The sequence below is a fragment of the Giraffa tippelskirchi genome, chromosome X (assembly GCF_054371585.1).
Source record: "Giraffa tippelskirchi isolate mGirTip1 chromosome X, T2T-mGirTip1v1.2.pri, whole genome shotgun sequence".
NCBI lineage: Eukaryota > Metazoa > Chordata > Mammalia > Artiodactyla > Giraffidae > Giraffa > Giraffa tippelskirchi.
In genome coordinates this window covers 101,813,125-101,832,397 of record NC_137289.1, presented here as the reverse complement: position 1 = coordinate 101,832,397, position 19,273 = coordinate 101,813,125, and positions in this window count along the sequence as shown.

Here is a 19,273-nt window from a genome sequence, read left to right as displayed (position 1 = left end):
TGAGCATCTTTTCATGTGTATATTAGCCATCTGTATGTCTTCCTTTTATATCTTCCTTTTATACCTACCACTGTGGGCAGAATCCCTTAGAAGAAATGGAGTAGCCGTCATGGTAAACAAAAGAGTCCAAAATGCAGTACTTGGATGCAATCTCAAAAATGACAGAATGATTTCTGTTCATTTCCAAGGCAAACCATCCAATATCACGGTAATCCAAGTCTATGCCCCAACCAGTAACGCTGAAGAAGCTGAAGCTGAATGATTCTATGAAGACCTACAAGACCTTTTAGAACTAACACCCAAAAAAGATGTCCTTTTCATTATAGGGGACTGGAATGCAAAAGTGGGAAGTCAAGAAACACCTGGAGTAACAGACAAATTTGACCTTGGAGTACAGAATTAAGAAGGGCAAAGGCTAATAGAGTTTTGCCAAGAGAACCCACTGGTCATAGCAAACACTCTCTTCCAACAACACAAGAGAAGACTCTACACATGGACATCACCAGATGGTCAACAATGAAATCAGATTGATTATATTCTTTGCAGCCAAAGATGGAGAAGCTCTATACAGTCAGAAAAAACAAGACCAGGAGCTGACTGTGGCTCAGATCATGAACTCCTTATTGCCAAATTCAGACTTAAATTGAAGAAAGTAGGGAAAACCACTAGACCACTAAGGTATGACCTAAATCAAAACCCTTATGATTATACAGTGAAAGTGAGAAATAGATTTAAGGGACTAGATCTGATAGACAGAGTGCCTGATGAACTATGGATGGAGCTTCGTGACATTGTACAAGAGACAGGGAGCAAGACCATCCCCATGGAAAAGAAATGCAAAAAAGCAAAATGGCTGTCTGAGGAGGCCTTACAAATAGCTGTGAAAAAAAGAGAAGAAAAAAGCAAAGGAGAAAAGGAAAGATATACCCATTTGAATGCAGAGTTCCAAAGAATAGCAAGGAGAGATAAGAAAGCCTTCCTCAGTGATCAATGCAAAGTAATGGAGGAAAACAATACAAAGGGAAAGACTAGAGATCTCTTTAAGAAAATTAGAGATACCAAGGGAATGTTTCATGCAAAGATGGGCACAATAAAGGACAGAAATGGTATGGACCTAACAGAAGCAGAAGATATTAAGAAGAGGTGGCAAGAATACACAGAAGAACTATACAAAAAAGATCTTCACGACCCAGATAATCACGATGGTGTGCGCACTCACCTAGAGCCAGACATCCTGGAATATGAAGTCAAGTGGGCCTTAGAAAGCATCACTACGAACAAAGCTAGTGGAGGTGATGGAATTCCAGTTGAGCTATTTCAAATCCTTAAAGATGAGGCTGTGAAAGTGCTGCACTCAATATGCCAGCAAATTTGGAAAACTCAGCAGTGGCTACAGGACTAGAAAAGGTCAGTTTTCATTCTAATCCCAAAGAAAGGCAAGGCCAAAGAATGCTCAAACTACCACACAATTGCACTCATCTCACACGGTAGTAAAGTAATGCTCAAAATTCTCCGAGCCAGGCTTCAGCAATACGTGAACCGTGAACTTCCAGATGTTCAAGCTGGTTTTAGAAAAGGCAGAGGAACCAGAGATCAAATTGCCAACATCCGATGGATCATCAAAAAAGCAAGAGAGTACCAGAAAAACATCTATTTCTGCTTTATTGACTATGTCAAAGCCTTTGACTGTGTGGATCACAATAAACTGTGGAAAATTCTGAAGGAGATGGGAATACCAGACCACCTGACCTGTCTCTTGAGAAACCTGTATGCAGGGCAGGAAGCAACAGTTAGAACTGGACATGGAACAAAAGAATGGCTCCAAATAGGAAAAGGAGTATGTCAAGGCTGTATATTGTCACCCTGCTTATTTAACTTATGCAGAGTACATCATGAGAAATGCTGGGCTAGAGGAAGCACAAGATGGAATCAAGATTGCCGGGAGAAATATCAATAACCTCAGATATGCAGATGAAACCACCCTCATGGCAGAAAGTGAAGAGGAACTTAAAAGCCTCTTGATGAAAGTGAAAGAGGAGAGTGAAAAAGTTGGCTTAAAGCTCAACATTCAGAAAACTAAGATCATGGCATCCGGTCTCATCACTTCATGAGAAATAGATGGGGAAACAGTGGAAACAGTGTCAGACTTTATTTTTTGGGGGCTCCAAAATCACTTCAGATGGTGATTGCAGCCATGAAATTAAAAGACACTTACTCCTTGGAAGGAAAGTTATGACCAACCTAGATAGCATATTAAAAAACAGAGACATTACTTTGCCAACAAAGGTCCATCTAGTGAAGACTATCGTTTTTCCAGTAGTCACGTATGGATGTGAGAGTTTGACTGTGAAGAAAGCTGAGCGCCGAAGAATTCATGCTTTTGAACTGTTGTGTTGGAGAAGACTCTTGAGAGTCCTTTGGACTGCAAGGAGATCCAACCAGTCCATCCTAAAGGAGATCAGTCCTGGGTATTCATTGGAAGGACTGATGTTGAAGCTGAAACTCCAATACTTTGGCCACCTCATGTGAAGAGTTGACTCATTGGAAAAGACCCTGATGCTGGGAAGGATGGGGGGGTGGGCAGGAGGAGAAGGGGATGACAGAGGATGTGATGGCTGGATGGCATTACCAACTCGATGGACATGAGTTTGGGTAAATTCCGGGAGTTGGTGATGGACAGGGAGGCCTGATGTGCTGTGATTTGTGGGGTCGCAAAGAGTCAGACACGACTGAGTAACTGAACTGAACTGAACTGATGTCTTCCTTGGAAAAATGTCTGTTTAAATCTTTAGCACACTTTTTGACTGAGTTGGTTTTTCTGGTATTGAGCTGCATGTGCTGCTTATATATTTTGGAGATTCATTCTTTATGAGTTGTTTTGTTTGCTATTATTGTCTCCCATTCTGAGGGATGTCTTTTCACCTTGCTTATAGTTTCCTTTGTTATGCAAAAGCATTTATGCTTAATTAGGTCCCTTTTGTTTTATTTCCATTACTCTGGGAGGCAGGTCATAGAGCATCTTGCTTTATGTCAGAGAGTGTTCTGCCTGTGTTTTCCTCTAGGTGTTTTATATTTTCTGGTCTTAACATTTAGATCTTTAATCCATTTTGAGTTTATTTTTGTGTATGGTGTTAGAAAGTGTTCTAGGTTATTTCTTTTACAGGTAGTTAACCAGTTTTCCCAACACCACTTGTTAAGAGATTGTCTTTTTTCCATTGTATATGCTTTCCTCCTTTATCAAAGATAAGATGTCCATAGGTGTGTAGATTTATCTCTGGATATTCTATTTTGTTCCATTAATCTGTATTTCTGTCTTTGTGCCAGTACTATATGTCTTGATGACTGCAGTTTTGTAGTATAGTCTGAAGTCAAGAGAGTTTATTCCTGAAGTTGCACTCTTCTTCTCAAGATTCTTTTGGTTATTCGGGGTCTTTTGTATTTACATACAAATTGTGAAGTTATTTGTTCCAGTTCTATGAAAAATACTGTTGGTATTTTGATCAGGATTGCGTTGAATCTATAGATTGCTTGGGGTAGTATACTCATTTTCACTATAATGATTATTCCAATTCAAGAACATGGTATATTTCTCCATCTATTTGTATCATCTTTGATTTGTTTCATCAGTGTTTTATAGTTTTCTGTAGACAAGTCTTTTGTTTCTTTAGGTAAATTTATTCTTATGTATTTTATTCTTTGTGTTGCACTGGTGAATGGGATTATTTCCTTAATTTCTCTTTCTGATTTTTCATTGTTAGTGTATAGGGATACAAGGGATTTCTATGTATTAATTTTATATCCTGCAACTTTACTATATTTATTAACTCTAGGAATTTTCTGGTGGAAAATTTAGGGTTTTCTATGTAGAGGATTATGTCATCTGCAAACAGTGACAGTTTTACTTCTTCTTTTTCAGTCTGGCTTTTGTTTCTTTTTCTTCTCTGATTCCTATGTCTAGGACTTCCAAAATTATGCTGAATAGTCATGGTAAGAGTGGGCACCCTTGTCTTGTTCCTTATTTTAGACTAAATGTTTGCAGTTTTTCACTATTGAGGATAATGTTTGCTGTGATTTTGTAATATGTGGGTTTTATTATGTTGAGGTATGTTCCATCTGTGCCTACTTTTTGGAAATTGTTTATCATAAATGGATATTGAATTTTGTCAAAGGCTTTTTCAGCATCTATTCAATTTATTATGGTTTCTTTCCTTCTACTAACTTTGGGTTTTTTTTTTGTTGTTGTTGTTCTTTTTTTCTAGTTGTTTAGGTGTAATGTTAGGTTGATGTTATTTGATGTTTCTCTTGTTTCCTGAGGTAGGGTTGTATTGCTATGAACTTCCCTCTTAGGACTGGTTTTTATGAATCCCTTGGGTTTTCAGTTGTCTTGTTTTCCTTATTATTTGTTTCTATGCCTATTTTGATTTGCTTTTTGATTTCTTCCATGATCTGTTGGTTACTCAGAAGTGTGTTGTTTAGCCTCCATATATTTGTGTTTTTTATAGTGTTTTTTTCCTGTGCTTGATATCTAATCTTACAGCCTTGTGATAAGAGAGATGGTTGAAACAATTTCAATTTTTTTTTAATTTACCAAGGTGAGATTTGTGGCCCATGATGTGATCTATCCTGGAGAATATTCCATGTGCACTTGAGAAAAAGGTAAAATCCATTGTTTTTGGGTGAAATGCCCTGTAGATCTCAGTTAAGTCTAACTGATCCAATGTATCATTTCAAGCTTGTGTTTCCTTGATACTTTTCTCTCTGGAAGATCTGTCCATTGTTTTGAGTGGGGTATTAAAGTCTCCCACTATTATTGTGTTACCGTCAATTTCCCCTTTACTAGTTGTTACCATTTGCTTATGTATTGAGGTGCTCCTATGTTGGCGCATATATATAATTGTATCTTCTTCTTGGATTAATCCCTTGATCATTATGTAGTGTCCTTCTTTGTCTCTTATAATGGTCTTTATTTTAAAGTATATTTTATCTGATATGAGTATAGCTACTCCTGATTTTTTTGGTCTCCATTTGCATGAAATACCTTTTTCCAGCCCCTCACTTTCAGTCTATATTTGTTCCTCGATTTGAGGTGGGTCTTTGAAGACAGCATGTATAGGGGTCTTGTTTTTGTATCCATTCAGCCAGTCTTTTACATCACATGGAATGAATACATACCAAACCCTCTTATTTTGAAATAAAGAGATCTAAAAACATATTAGAATAAAAACTGATTATAATTTCAAAAATGTTGACTTAATGTTTGAAGAATATTGGCTTTGGTGGGAAGCCAAGTAATTACTTTGCTTGTGTTACACACAGTGAAAGTGAAAGTGAAGTTGCTCAGTCATGTCTGACTCTTTGCAACCCCATGGACTGTAGCATACCAGGCTCCTCAGTCCATGGAATTTTCCAGGTAAGAGTACTGGAGTGGGTTGCCATTTCCTTCTCCAGGGGATCTTCCCAACCCAGGGATCGAACCCGGGTCTCCCACATTGCAGGCAGACGCTTTACCATCTGAGCCACAAAGCTAGTGGAGGTGATGGGGTTCCAGTTGAGCTATTTCAAATCCTAAAAGATGACACTGTAAAGTGCTGCACTCAATATGCCAGCAAATCTGGAAAACTCAGCAGTGGCCACAGGACTGGAAAAGGTCAGTTTTCATTCCAATCTCAAAGAAAGGCAATGCAAAGAATGCTCAAACTACCACACAATTGCACTCATTTCACACGCTAGTAAAGTAATGCTTAAAATTCTCCAAGCCAGGCTTCAGCAGTACGTGAACCGTGAACTTCCACATGTTCAAGCTGGTTTTAGAAAAGGCAGAGGAACCAGAGATCAAATTGCTAACATCCGATGGATCATCAAAAAAGCAAGAGAGTACCAGAAAAACATCTATTTCTGCTTTATTGACTATGTCAAAGCCTTTGACTGTGTGGATCACAATAAACTGTGGAAAATTCTGAAAGAGATGGGAATACCAGACCACCTGACCTGCCTCTTGAGAAACCTGTATGCAGGTCAGGAAGCAACAGTTAGAACTGGACATGGAACAACAGACTGGTTCCAAATAGGAAAAGGAGTACGTCAAGGCTGTATATTGTCACCCTGCTTATTTAACTTAAATGCAGAGTACATCATGAGAAATGCTGGGCTGGAGGAAGCACAAGCTGGGATCAAGATTGCCGGGAGAAATATCAATAACCTCCGATATGCAGATGCCCCCACCCTTATGGCAGAAAGTGAAGAAGAACTAAAGAGCCTCTTGATGAAAGTGAAAGAGGAGAAGAGTGTTTTATGAAACATTCATAAAACTAAGATCATGGCATCCTGTCCCATCACTTCATGGCAGATAAATGGGGAAACAGTGGAAACAGTGGCTGACTTTATTTTTCTGAGCTCCAAAATCATTGCAGATGGTGACTGCAGCCATGAAATTAAAAGACGCTTACTCTTTGGAAAGAAAGTTATGACCAACCTAGACAGCATATTAAAAAGCAGAGACATTACTTTGCCAACAAAGGTCCATCTAGTCAAGGCTATGGTTTTCCAGTGGTCATGTATGGATGAGAGAGTTGGACTATAAAGAAAGCTGAGCGCCGAAGAATGGATGCTTTTGAACTGTGGTGTTGGAGAAGACTTTTGAGAGTCCTTTGGACTGCAAGGAGATCCACCCAGTCCATCCTAAAGGAGATCAGTCCTGGGTGTTCATTGGAAGGACTGATATTGAAGCTGAAACTCCAATACTTTGGCCACCTGATGCAAAGAGCTGACTCATTGGAAAAGACCTTGATGCTGGGAAAGATTGAGGGCAGGAGGAGAAGGGGACGACAGAGGATGAGATGGCTGGATGGCATCACCGACTCGATGGACATGGGTTTGGGTGGACTCGGAGTTAGTGATGGGAGGCCTGGCATGCTGTGGTTCATGGGGTCGCAAAGAGTCGGACATGACTGACTGACTGAACTGAACTGTTACACACATGTCTGCATTTAGTATGGCAGTAACATTTCCTGGGACTTCATTTAAGAGCCATGGCAATTATACCTCAACTAAGTTCACTTAATGAACATTTGAGAATTATCATTTCCTATGAACTGTTTTAGGTAATTAGGAAGTAACAGGTAATAAGACAAAGTTCTTATCTTCAGGAGAGTCACATTTTAGTGTGACAGACAAAACATAAACAAGTAAACAAAAAAGGTTTATTGCCATTTCATGTAGTGATAAGTACTTTTTAAAATCTGAAAAACAGGGTAAAAGGTTAGAGAGTAACAAGTTCAAGTGGGGCTATCTGTCAAGGTCAGAAAAGATTTGTCTGAGGCGATGACATCTGAGCAGAGACCTGAATGGAAAGAAGGAACAAGGCAAGTGAACAAGTGCTAAACCGTAATACATAGTCAGGCTTAGTGTAATCAAAAAATAGCAAGGAGAACAGTATGGATGGAATTCATCAGGCCAAGGGGAAAGTGATAGGAAATGAGATCAAAACAGGTCATTTAGGTCCCTATAAGTCATATTAAGCAGTATTTCTTCTAAATGTGTTGAGAAAGAATTTGAGAGAACTTTTGTTTGTTTTGCATATGTCTTTATCTGTGTTTTACTTTTCTCTTTAATTAAAATGTATCTTTTTATTATGGGAAGTTTCAAATATATACAGAAGTAGAGAGAATAATATAATGAACCTCTTATATTCATCATCCAGCTTTAATAATTATCAAGCCATCAAGTCATGGTTTCTTTTGTTTCATCTGTATACCCACCTACTCCCCACACATCTTCAGATAATTTTGAAGCAAATTTCACACTTCCTATCCTTTTATCATTTGGCATTTATGTCTGAAAGATAAGGACCATCTCAGAGTTTTGTATGGGAAGTTTTAAGTAAGGAAGATTACTTTGAGGATGAAACAAAATAAGTGTCTATTACATAGTAGGTACTCTCCAAATGGCAGTTATTATCACTGTTCTTCTGACAGGATGCTGAGGAAGTTGCCATCTTGACTGAAACTGAGACTAGGATGACCATGAAGAGTGGAGACAGAATTGAGGATCTGATTGGGGAGGAAAGTCAGCCAGGAGCAAGGTATGGTAGAGATGTAATAGGAATGGATATGCATAAGGTAGAAGAGCTATTGCCATCATGGCTATCAAATCAGAGCCATGTCTGTAGAGAGTCACAGAGTCAGGCACACCTGTGAGCTAAGGTCTCTCACTACCACAAGTGATATCTCTGCTTATGTGAAGCCTTAGGAAGGCAAGTCCACAGAGCTTTCTAGTGACCCTGCCCAGGTTCAATGTTGCCAGAGATCTGTAGACTCCAATGCCTCATGACATTTCAGTGTTATAAAACTACAGTTTCTGGGGAGTTAATCAAGTCATCTCCCCCTTAACATTCTTCTGAGTCAGGTATTCCAGTTTAATCTCACCATGGCTCTACCATCTGAATGAACTAATATTATTGCTGTTATTATTTTTCACCATTGTAAAGTACAAATATACACCAGGCATTGTTGGGACACTTCAGATACATTACCTCATCTCATCTCATTATGTAAAGCTGATGTTATTACTATCATTTTACTGATGAGGAAATTGAGGCTGGGAGAGGTTAAGAGACTATCCAAAATAATCCACTTAGAAAGTACACACCTGGTCTGACTTTAATGCCAAATATCTTACTTCTACACCAGGCTACCTTAAAGAAAAGTCACCATCTTTCATATTGAGACATCTAGGTAGCTCTTGGCAACATGAGCCACTGAAAATTGCACCCCAACTATCTCCTTAAGTAAGTGGCAGAAGGATGAGCTGACATGGTTTGGGGGGTTTTCAGATGCAGTCCCTGAGACTTCTACCTAAGAAAGTATGGCTGGAGGCAGAAAAGTGTCTGGAGTGGAAAAGTATAAAGTATGCATAACTTTAGCCATACTTTTCTTCCTAGATACTAATCAGAGAATGCCTCAAAGATGATGTCTCCTTACCTCAGATTATGTCACAAAGTGTTAAAAGAACTAATCTTATTCTCAAAGGTCCACAGCAGCAGAATGTCTTTTCTTGCCCAATGTTTCAGGAGGCATTTTAGCAGTCTGGCTTAGAAAGACACCAAGCAGCTGGCTTAGGAATTTGAACTCTTCCTCCAAAGAAAAACCTAAAAAAAAAAAAGGTCTGACTATATAGCAATCTAAAAGTTAGTAGCTAGAGCTAGATTTATTCTTGAACTCAATTAATCCAGCCAGTGTTGCTTGCTCCTTCTCTAGGAAATGTCTGGAAAAGCTTTATTCATTCATTCATCAACTACTTACTGAATACTTATGACATGTCAGGAATGTACTATATGGTAGTGAGTCAGTGAGGAGGCAAAATAGACATATCTAGAAACCCATGAAGAGTGTGAAAAGGCAAAAAATTATGATACTGAAAGATGAACTCCCTAAGTCAGTAGGTGACAAATATGCTACTGGAGAAGAGTGGAGAAGTGGCTCTAGAAAGAATGAAGAGGCTGAGCCAAAGCAAAAACAACACACACTTGTGGATGTGACTTGTGATGGAAGTAAAGTCCAATGCTGTAAAGAACAATATTGCATAGGAACCTGGAATCTTAGATCCATGGATCAAGGTAAATTGGAAGTGGTCAAACAGGAGATGGCAAGAGTGAACATTGACATTTTAGGAATCAATGAACGAAAATGGACAGGAATGGGAGAATTTAATTCAGATGACCATTATATATACTACTGTGGGCAAGAATGCCATAGAAGAAATGGAGTAGCCCTCACAGTCAACAAAAGAGTCTGAAATGCAGTACTTGGGTGCAATCTCAAAAATGACAGAATTATTTCACCTCTCTTTCAAGGCAAACCATTCAATATCATAGTAATCCTAGTCTATGCCCCAACCAAAAGTGCCAAAGAAGCTGAAGTTGAATGGTTCTATGAAGACCTATAAGACCTTCTAGAACCAACACCAAAAAAGATGTCCTTTTCATCCTAGGTGACTGGAAAGCAAAAGTAAGAAGTCAAGAGATACCTGAAGTAACAGGCAGTTTGGCCTTGAGGTACAAAATGAGGAAGGACAAAGGCTACCAGAGTTTTGCAAAGAGAAAGCACTTGTCATAGGAAACACCCTCTTCCAACAACACAAGAGATGACTCTACACAAGGACATCCCCAAATAGTCAACCAAAATCAGACTGAATGTATTCTTTGCAGCCAAAGATGGAGAAGTTCTATACAGTTAGCAAAAACAAGACCGGGAGCTGACTGTGACTTAGATCACAAACTCCCAACTGCAAAATTCAGACTTAAACTGAAGAAAGTAGGGAAAACCACAAGACCATTCAGGTATGACCTAAATCAAATCCCTTATGATTATACAGTGGAACTGACAAATAGATTGAAGGAATTAGATCTGATAGGCAGACTGCCTGAAGAAGTATGGTCAGAGATCCATAACATTGTACAGGATGTGGTGATCAAAAACATTCCCAAGAAGAAAAGCAAAAAAAGGCAAAACGGTTGTCTGAGGAGGCCTTACAAATAGCTGAGCAAAGAAGGGAAGCAAAAGGGAAAGGAGAAAAGGAAAGATATACCCATCTAAATGCAGAATTCCAAAGAATAGCAAGGAGAGATACAAAAGCCTTCCTAAGCAATCACTGCAAAGAAATAGAGGAAAATAATAGAGTGGGAAAGACTAGAGATATCTTCAAGAAAATGAGAGATACCGAGGGAACATTTCATGCAAAGACAGGCACAACAAAGGACAAAAACAGAATGGATCTAATAGAAGCAGAAGATATTAAGAACAGGTGGCAAGAATACACAGAAGAACTATACACAAAAGATGTCAATGACCCAGATAACCATGATGGTGTGATCACTCACCTACAGCCAGACATCCTGGAGTGTGAAATCAACTGGGCCTTAGGAAGCATCACTACAGACAAAGCTAATGGAGGTGATGGAATTCCAGCTGAGCTATTTCAAATCCTAAAAGATGCTGTTAAAGTGTTCCACTCAATATGCCAGCAAACTTGGAAAACTCAGCAGTGGCCACAGGACTGGAAAAGGTCAGTTTTCATTCCAATCCCAAAGAAAGGCAATATCAAAGAATGTTCAAACGACTGCACAATTGCACTTATCTCACATGCTAGCAAAGTAATGCTCAAAATTCTCCAAGCTAGAATTCAAAAGTACGTGAAGCGAGAACTTCCAGATGTTCAAGCTGGATTTAGAAAAGGCAGAGGAACCAGAGGTCAAAATACCAACATCCGTTGAATCAGAGAAAAAGCAATAGAATTTCAGAAAAGCATCTACTTCTGCTTCATTGACTATGCTAAAGCCATTGATTGTGTGGATCACAACAAACTGTGGAAAATTCCTAAAGAGATGGGAATACCAGACCACCTTACCTGCCTCTTGAGAAACCTGTATGCAGGTCAAGAAGCAACAGTTAGAACTGGACATGGAAAAATGGACTGGTTCCAAATTGGGAAAGGGGTAAGTCAAGGCTGTACATTGTCACTTTGTTTATTTAACTTATATATAGAGTACATCATGTGAAATGCTAGGCTGGATGAAGCACTAGGTGGAATTAAGATTGCTGGGAGAAATATCAATAACCTCAGATATGCAGATGACACCACCCTTAAGGCAGAAAGTGAAGAGGAACTAAAGATCCTCTTAATGAAAGGGAAAAAGGAAAGTGAAAAGCTGGCTTAAAACCCAACATTCAAAAAAATGAAGATCATGGCATCCTGTCCCATCACTTCATGGCAAATAGATGAGGAAACAATGAAAACAGTGACAGAGTTTATTTTCTTCCTCTCCAAAATCACTGCAGATGGTGACTGCAGGCATTGAATTAAAATACACTTGCTCCGTGGAAAAAACCTATGACAAACCTAGACAACATATTAAAAAGCAGAAGCATTACTTTGCCAACAAAGGTCTGTATACTCAGAGCTATGTTTTTTTTTTTCCAGTCATCATGTATGGATGTGAGAGTTGGAGTATAAAGAAAGCTGAGCACCGAAGAATTGATGCTTTTGAACTGTGGTGTTGAAGAAGACTCTTGAGAGTCCTTTGGACTGCAAGGAGATCAAGTCAGTCAATCCTAATGGAAATCAATCCTGAATATTCATTGGAATGACTCATGCTGAAGCTGAAGCTCCAATACTTTCGCCACCTGATGCAAAGAACTGACTCATTAGAAAAACACTCTGATGCTTGGAGAGATTGAAGGCAGGAGGAGAAGGGGACGACAGAGGATGAGATGGTTGGATGGCATCACCGACTCAATGGACATGAGTTTGAGCAAGCTCCATTTGGTGTTAGAGTCCATGGGGTCGCAAAGAGTCAGTCATGACTGAGTGACTGAACTGAACTGATGCTCTCAAGGAGTTTCCATTATTGTGGAAGATCTTTTTTGCAGTCAGACTGTCTTTTTGTCTTCCTAACCACAAGGCCTTAAACAGCTAAATACACAGGACTACTCAATCAGTGCTTACTAACATATGAAGAGAAATTGGAACTGACACCCTATGGAGCTAATTTATATTCAGTCTCTTCTAGAGATAGTGCGTCTTCCTAGTTCTAGCTACCTTATTCTGAAGTTCCTGAGTTATACAAGGTGCAGACATCTCTTTCTCTAACATCATTTCTGCTACTTGAGCAGTACAGTAGGAGAGGTTAGTGGCACACACTAGATGCCTAGATTCAAGTCCCAACTCTGTCACTCACATAGCATGTGACTTGTGGGCAAGTAACCTAATCTCTCTGTGTCTCATTTTTATCATAAATAACAGTAACTAATTAATGGAATTTTAAGGACAAAATGAATAAATATATATTAACAACATATTTGGACTTCCCAGGTGGTGCTAGTGGTAAATAACCCCTGCCAGTACAGGAGACATAAGAGACATTAGTTCAATTCCTGGGTCAGCAAGATCCCCTGGAGGAGGGCATGGCAATCCACTCTCGTGTTCTTGCCTGGAGAATCCAATGGATGGAGAAGCCTGGCAGGCTACAGTCCATAGGGTGGCAATGAGTCAGACACCACTGAAGTGACTTTGCATGCAATAATGTAATTAATATAACTATTTATAAGAGTGCATGATACATGGTAAGCAATCAATAAACATTGGAAATCATAATTGTTCTGGAGCTAGAATAAAGGGAGTTACCAAAATTTAGCAGTTTCCAATTGGTCTACTCCAAAGAATTCAGTGTCTTACTTTTTATGGGGTGAGAATTTAGCTACTTTCTCCTACACTGAGTTCAGTCTTCCCAGTTTCAAGTAGTGCTCAAGAGGAGTATATATGTGATGTTGAAAATAGATCATAAATGAGGCAATCTTTCACTCAGAAGCTGTTGGTCAGATTTTGAGGAATTTCTTTTGGGATGCTGCTACTGCTGCTGCTGCTAAGTCGCTTCAGTCGTGTCCAACTCTGTGCGACCCCATAGACGGCAGCCCACCAAGCTCCCCTGTCCCTGGGATTCTCCAGGCAAAACACTGGAGTGGGTTGCCATTTCCTTCTCCAATGCATGAAAGCGAAAAGTGAAAGTGAAGTTGTGCAGTCGCGTCCGACTCTTAGCGACCCCATGGACTGCAGCCTACCAGGCTCCTCCGTCCATGGGATTTTCCAGGCAAGAGTACTGGAGTGGGTTGCCATTGCCTTCTCCGCTTTTGGGATGAGACCAGCCTAAAGAAGAAATGCTTCAGCAGTTATGGGAAAATACTACCCTTAATATTGCTTCCATCCTCTTTTCTTCCCTGCGTAACCTTGCTTCTTGAAGGAGCAGCTATCACTCCTTTGCTTTATCACTGTCCACATACTCTTCAAGCCCGAGTATGGTTTCTGCCTCCTCCACTCCAATGTAACCATTTGTGACAGTACAGACTGACCTTGAGGACATGCTATGTGAGATGTTAGAGAAAGACCAATACCGAATCATCTCACCTATATGTGGAATCTAAAAATGTCGAATTCATAGAAGAAGAATAGAATGGTGGTTTCCAGGGGCTAAGAAAGCGTGAAGGTGTTAGTCACTCATTTGTGTCTGACTCTTTGCAACCCCGTGGACTGTAGTCCCCAGGTTTCTCTGTCCATGGAATTCTCCAGGCAAGAATACTGGAGTGGGTTGCCATTTCCTTCTCCAGGGGATCTTCCCAACCCAGGTATTGAACCTGAGTTTCCTGCATTGCAGGCAAATTCTTTACCATTTGAGCCACCGTAGGACCCATTGGGGCTGAAGGGTGGGGGAAACGGGGAGATGCTGGCCAAACAGAACAAATTTCCAGTTATAAGATGAATAAATTCTGAGGATCTAATTATAGCATGGTGGCTATAATTAAGAATAGTGTATTGTATACTTAAAATCTGCTAAGAAAGTAGATCTTAAGTGTTCTTTATCAGAAAAATAAAAGGTAACTATGTGGGGTGATGGATGTCTTAATTGCAATAATCATTTCACAATGTATTTGTATATGAAATCACAATGTTGTACACCTTAAAAAAACAAAACATGACATTATACAACCTAAATGTATACAATTTTTATTTGTCAATCATACCTCAATAAAGCTGGAAAAATGCTAATTGTTTTCCATTAAATCTCATGCAGTGAGGACATTTATATATAATGAGGCCAGAAACCTTATTAGTGAGGACTGCAGGAAGACCCTAACTGCTTTCCTGCTTTACAAGGAAATCAGGAATTTAAGTGGGATATCATAAGGTGGCCTTTGCTGTGAGAGACCCAAAAATGTTACAAAGTTTTTCCCTCCTATTCTTAAAGGGCCCCAGAGGTGGTGCATTTTTAAAGAATCTGCCTACTAACGCAGGAGATGCCAGAGACACGTGTTTGATCCCTGGGTCGGGAAGATCCCCTGGAAGAGGAAATAGAAACCACTCCAGTATTCTTGCCTGGAAAATCCCATGGACAGAGGAGGCTGGCAGGCTACACAGTTCAGGGGGTCACAGAGACTCGGACACAACTGATCAACTGAGCACACAGAGACATAGAGGTTATAAATAACTGCTCACAGAAGTCCAATTCTTGGGGGAAAATAATAAATACTGAGAAACTGCTTAGGTTTGACCTAAATCCTTCAAGCTGGAGATTTTTTTCCCTCCTATTCAACTCTGCTTTTTACTGCCAACTGTGGTAAAGCTTCTTATTTCATGTAGCAAAGTCCCACTGAAAACAAGAGTAATACAGATTCACAAGCATTTGGTTTACTATTTCTATAGCAGCCAACACAGTGGTAATCTCTCAGCTAGGTACCATACCTGGGTGCACCTCAAACTCTCCAGCCTAAGAAGACCCTTAAATTCAGAGAGGCAACATAATTTCAAGGTTAAGTGCACAAGCTCTCAAGTTATAATACATGAATTCAAATCCCAGCTTCACCACTACTGTTTAAATGTGGCCAAATTTCTTATCCTCTCTGAGCCCAATTTCCCCATCTAAAAAAAGTGAGATAGTGATAGTACTTACCTCATGGGGTTCTTGTGAAGACGAATGAGATGATCCCTATAAAGGATTTACAACATGACACTTAGTAAATACTGAACTAAAGGTTAACACTGTTTCCATTTGGCAACCCATCTACATTTTCATATCCTATTGAGTTAACAAATAAAGCTGAATGAAACTGGAAAAAGTTAAGTCCCTACGCAAACTACCCATATGTTAGCAATGGTTTCCATTTGGAACATATTACTTATGAAATAGAAGCTTCCTAGTCACTGCTTTAATCTAAGACAGTGCTTTACAAAGTTTTAGATCACTGTGAGACTCAGTAGTCTAAACTATATATTTTGGTATAATGCCTTCAACTTATCCTTGCAAACCTGGTGAACATGTTTTCTCATTCCTGCTTCCATATCTATATTTACTCTTTTTTTCCCTTAAAGCAGTGTTTCCCAAAGTGGGTCAGCAGAATCAGTATCAGAAACACCTGGGAACTTATGTTAGAAATGTAGATTCATGGGCCCCACCCCAGACCTACTGAATCTGAAACTCTCAGTTGTGGTGTGTGGGGTTTTTCTTTCTTTTGTGTGTGTAGCAGAGTTTTATTAAAGTATGAAAAGGGACAGGAAAGCTTCTGACATAGACATCAGAAGGGGGACAGAGAGTGCCCCCCTCACGAGTTTTAACAAGGGAGCTATATACTTTTTCAATTGGTTATTACAGTAAATCAAAAGAATGTCTCAAGGCTGTAAAGGTCCTACCAGACCCACTCCCACAATGTACATTTTAAGATAACAGGATTAGAACTAACAATAGAAAGGTCTTACCAGACTCATTCCCATAATATACATTTTAAGATGACAGGATTAGTCGGAAAGTTCTCAAGAAGAAGAAAATGTCCTCAAGCAGGATACATTGTTGTCATTGGTACAGAGTTTAAGGGAAAAACATATCCTTGAGCAAGATGAGTTGTTTTGTTGTGCAATCATCAGCTCTGGGCTTAAAGAAAAAAAAGTTTGTCCTTTTCTCCTCCTTGAGAATTCCAGGCCCCTAACTCCTCCTTGAGAGCCCCATACTGCTCTCTCCTCCTCAGGGACCCCAGACTTCTTATCAATCTACCTAGGAATTGACTCTCTCGTTCCCCCCTTTTCTTTTAGGAGAATTATGTTGCCAAGGGAAAGGGGCATCATTTTCATTCCATAACTACTTCCTGCTGTTGAAGGGCGTGGTCCCTAAAATGTTGAGGCAACATATTCTCCTAACCTCAGAGGGTCTCTGATCCAAGGGCCCAAGTAAGAGTTGGAGGAGGCTGTAGCACTTGTAGGAGCCTGAACAACCATTTGTAACTTAAAAGCTTTCAGAGGGTTAGAAACAAACCCCGTTTTACAGTTACAGATGTAAGGCAAAATAGTCATTAAACCAAGTTAAAACATAATCAAAATTAAAGGTTACATTATATCCATAGTTACATAGTCCATCTTAGGATTGTTAGATGTCATCAGATCAAGAAGAAGCATCACATAAGATTGTTGTTGATGAAGGTTCTTGCAGAGTTGAAGAAAGTCCTTTCCTTGAAGCAGAGCATCCCACCATGGGAAGTCTTCAATTGATGAGGAAGGGGAGCGCTCCACAGACCCAGCGATTAGACTGATTGTGGAGGCTGGGTCGGGGTCACCTCCCAGAGTTCTCATAATGTCTGTCGAAAAGTTGAAAGCTGAGTCACATAGTTAATTAATTCTAAGGCTTTAGGATCTATGACAGTATCTGTGCACAAAAACGGTCTGTCATAGAGACAGTCCCTTCTTAGGGGCAGTTTGAGCCCTCATTAAAGCTATGGGTAAAATTTTAAACCAACTGTCTTGTGTTTCCTGAGTTAGCTTACACAGATGTCTCTTAATAATGCCACTAGCCTTTTCAACTTTTTCTGAAGATTGGGGTCTCCAGGAACAGTGTAAGTGATATTCTATTCCTAGAGCTTTCAACACCCCTTGAGCTTTAAAGAGAGAGCCATTGTCACTCTGAACTTTAGATTTTAAGATCCCACTTATATCATGAGAAGTCAGTACAGTAAGATTTCACCCATTCATCAACTTTAGTGGATACTGCTTTTGACGTGGAAATAAGTGAGGGTCTTTGAATTTGATAATGACTGGAACAGCATTTTGTGTTCAACCCACAGTTTTTCCATTAGCCCACACTCTAAGATTTACATTTTGTTCAGTTAAAAAGAGTGGATTCCATATTCATGAAAACAGAGGCCTTGACCTTGCTTGGTATATCCCTCCCCAGAAGAGTTGAGGGAGACTCTGGCACGATTTGAAACTCAAGAAAATAGCACAGAGCCCTAGTTACAGCTTAAAGGACAACTGAAATAATAACATTTGTCTCATCCAGGCAGTCCCATTACAGTAGTGGATCAGGAGGAAAGTGGACCAGGGGCTTCAGTGAGCACAGAGAAAGTTGCCCTGGTGTCCAAAAGAAAATTGACTGATTGGCCCCCCACAGTTCCTCAGGTGTAATTAGGATGGGAACTTGTGTGTGGACCCCTGGGCACCTTCAGTCCTGATTGTCCTGAGAGTCCGACCCCTGGGGCCTATACCTCGGAGGGCAGTCTCTCCTCAGGTATGGTCCTTTACAGACTGGACATGGAGCTGGGGGTAGTTTAGATGCCTGAAGGCAATCCCACTTGAGATGCCCTTCTTTTCCACAGTAATAACAAGCTCATCCCTTTTCACCTGGGTTCCTCTGGACATTTTTCCTCAGGCTGTTTCAGAGCAGATCTAACAGCCATGCTGGGGCTTCAGTCTTTTGCCTGGTTCTTTTATTGCCTATTTTCCTCCTCATATCCTCCACCATAATATACCATCTCAGCCAGCTGCAAGTTTTTCTAAAGACTGATTTGGTCCAAACGCCTGTTTTCGTAACTTATGGCAGATATCTGGAGCTGACTGAGTGAGAAATATATCTTTTAAGATCATTTCTCCCTCTGCACTTTTGGAATCAATGTCAGTAAACTTGCAAAGAGCCTCCCGTAGTCTATACTAGGAGTTTATCAGGAGTTTCCTTCTCTCCCTGTTCTATGTCAGTCAACTTAGCATAGCTTCAAGTCTTAGTGCGGAGAAGGCAATGGCACCCCACTCCAGTACTCTTGCCTGGAGAATCCCACGGACGGAGGAGCCTGGTAGGCTGCAGTCCATGGGGTCGCTGAGAGTCGGACACGACTGAGCGACTTCACTTTCCCTTTTCACTTTCATGCATTGGAGAAGGAAATGGCAACCCACTCCAGTGTTCTTGCCTGGAGAATCCCAGGGACGGGAGAGCCTGGTGCACTTCCGTCTATGGGGTCGCACAGAGTTGGCCACGACTGAAGCGACTTAGCAGCAGCAGCAAAGTCTTAGTGTGTGCTAGCTTGAGTCCTTCAAGAATACATCCAGCAAAGTGGCTCTGTTATGGGAACTGCTTGGCTCCCAGTAGGGAGGAGGGCTATTTCGTGTTCCCTCTTTCCCCTTGTCTCATGTTCAAGCCATTCATCTCCAAAAGTAGTAGCTTCCCCAAAAAATCAAGCTATTGAGTCAGGAGTCAGCATCTGTCCCAAGACATACATTATATCTCTCCAAGTAAGGTCATAAAGTAAAGTTAGTCCTGTAAAGGCTTCTATGTACTTTTTGGATCCTCTAAATAGTCTCGACCACAACTGGAACTGTTTGAATCTCTACCGAGACTGAGGCAACCCCTCCTGGAAGGTGCACCGATTCTAAGCCTGTTCAGTTGGGAGCCCCAGACACAGGGGCAAAGTAAGAG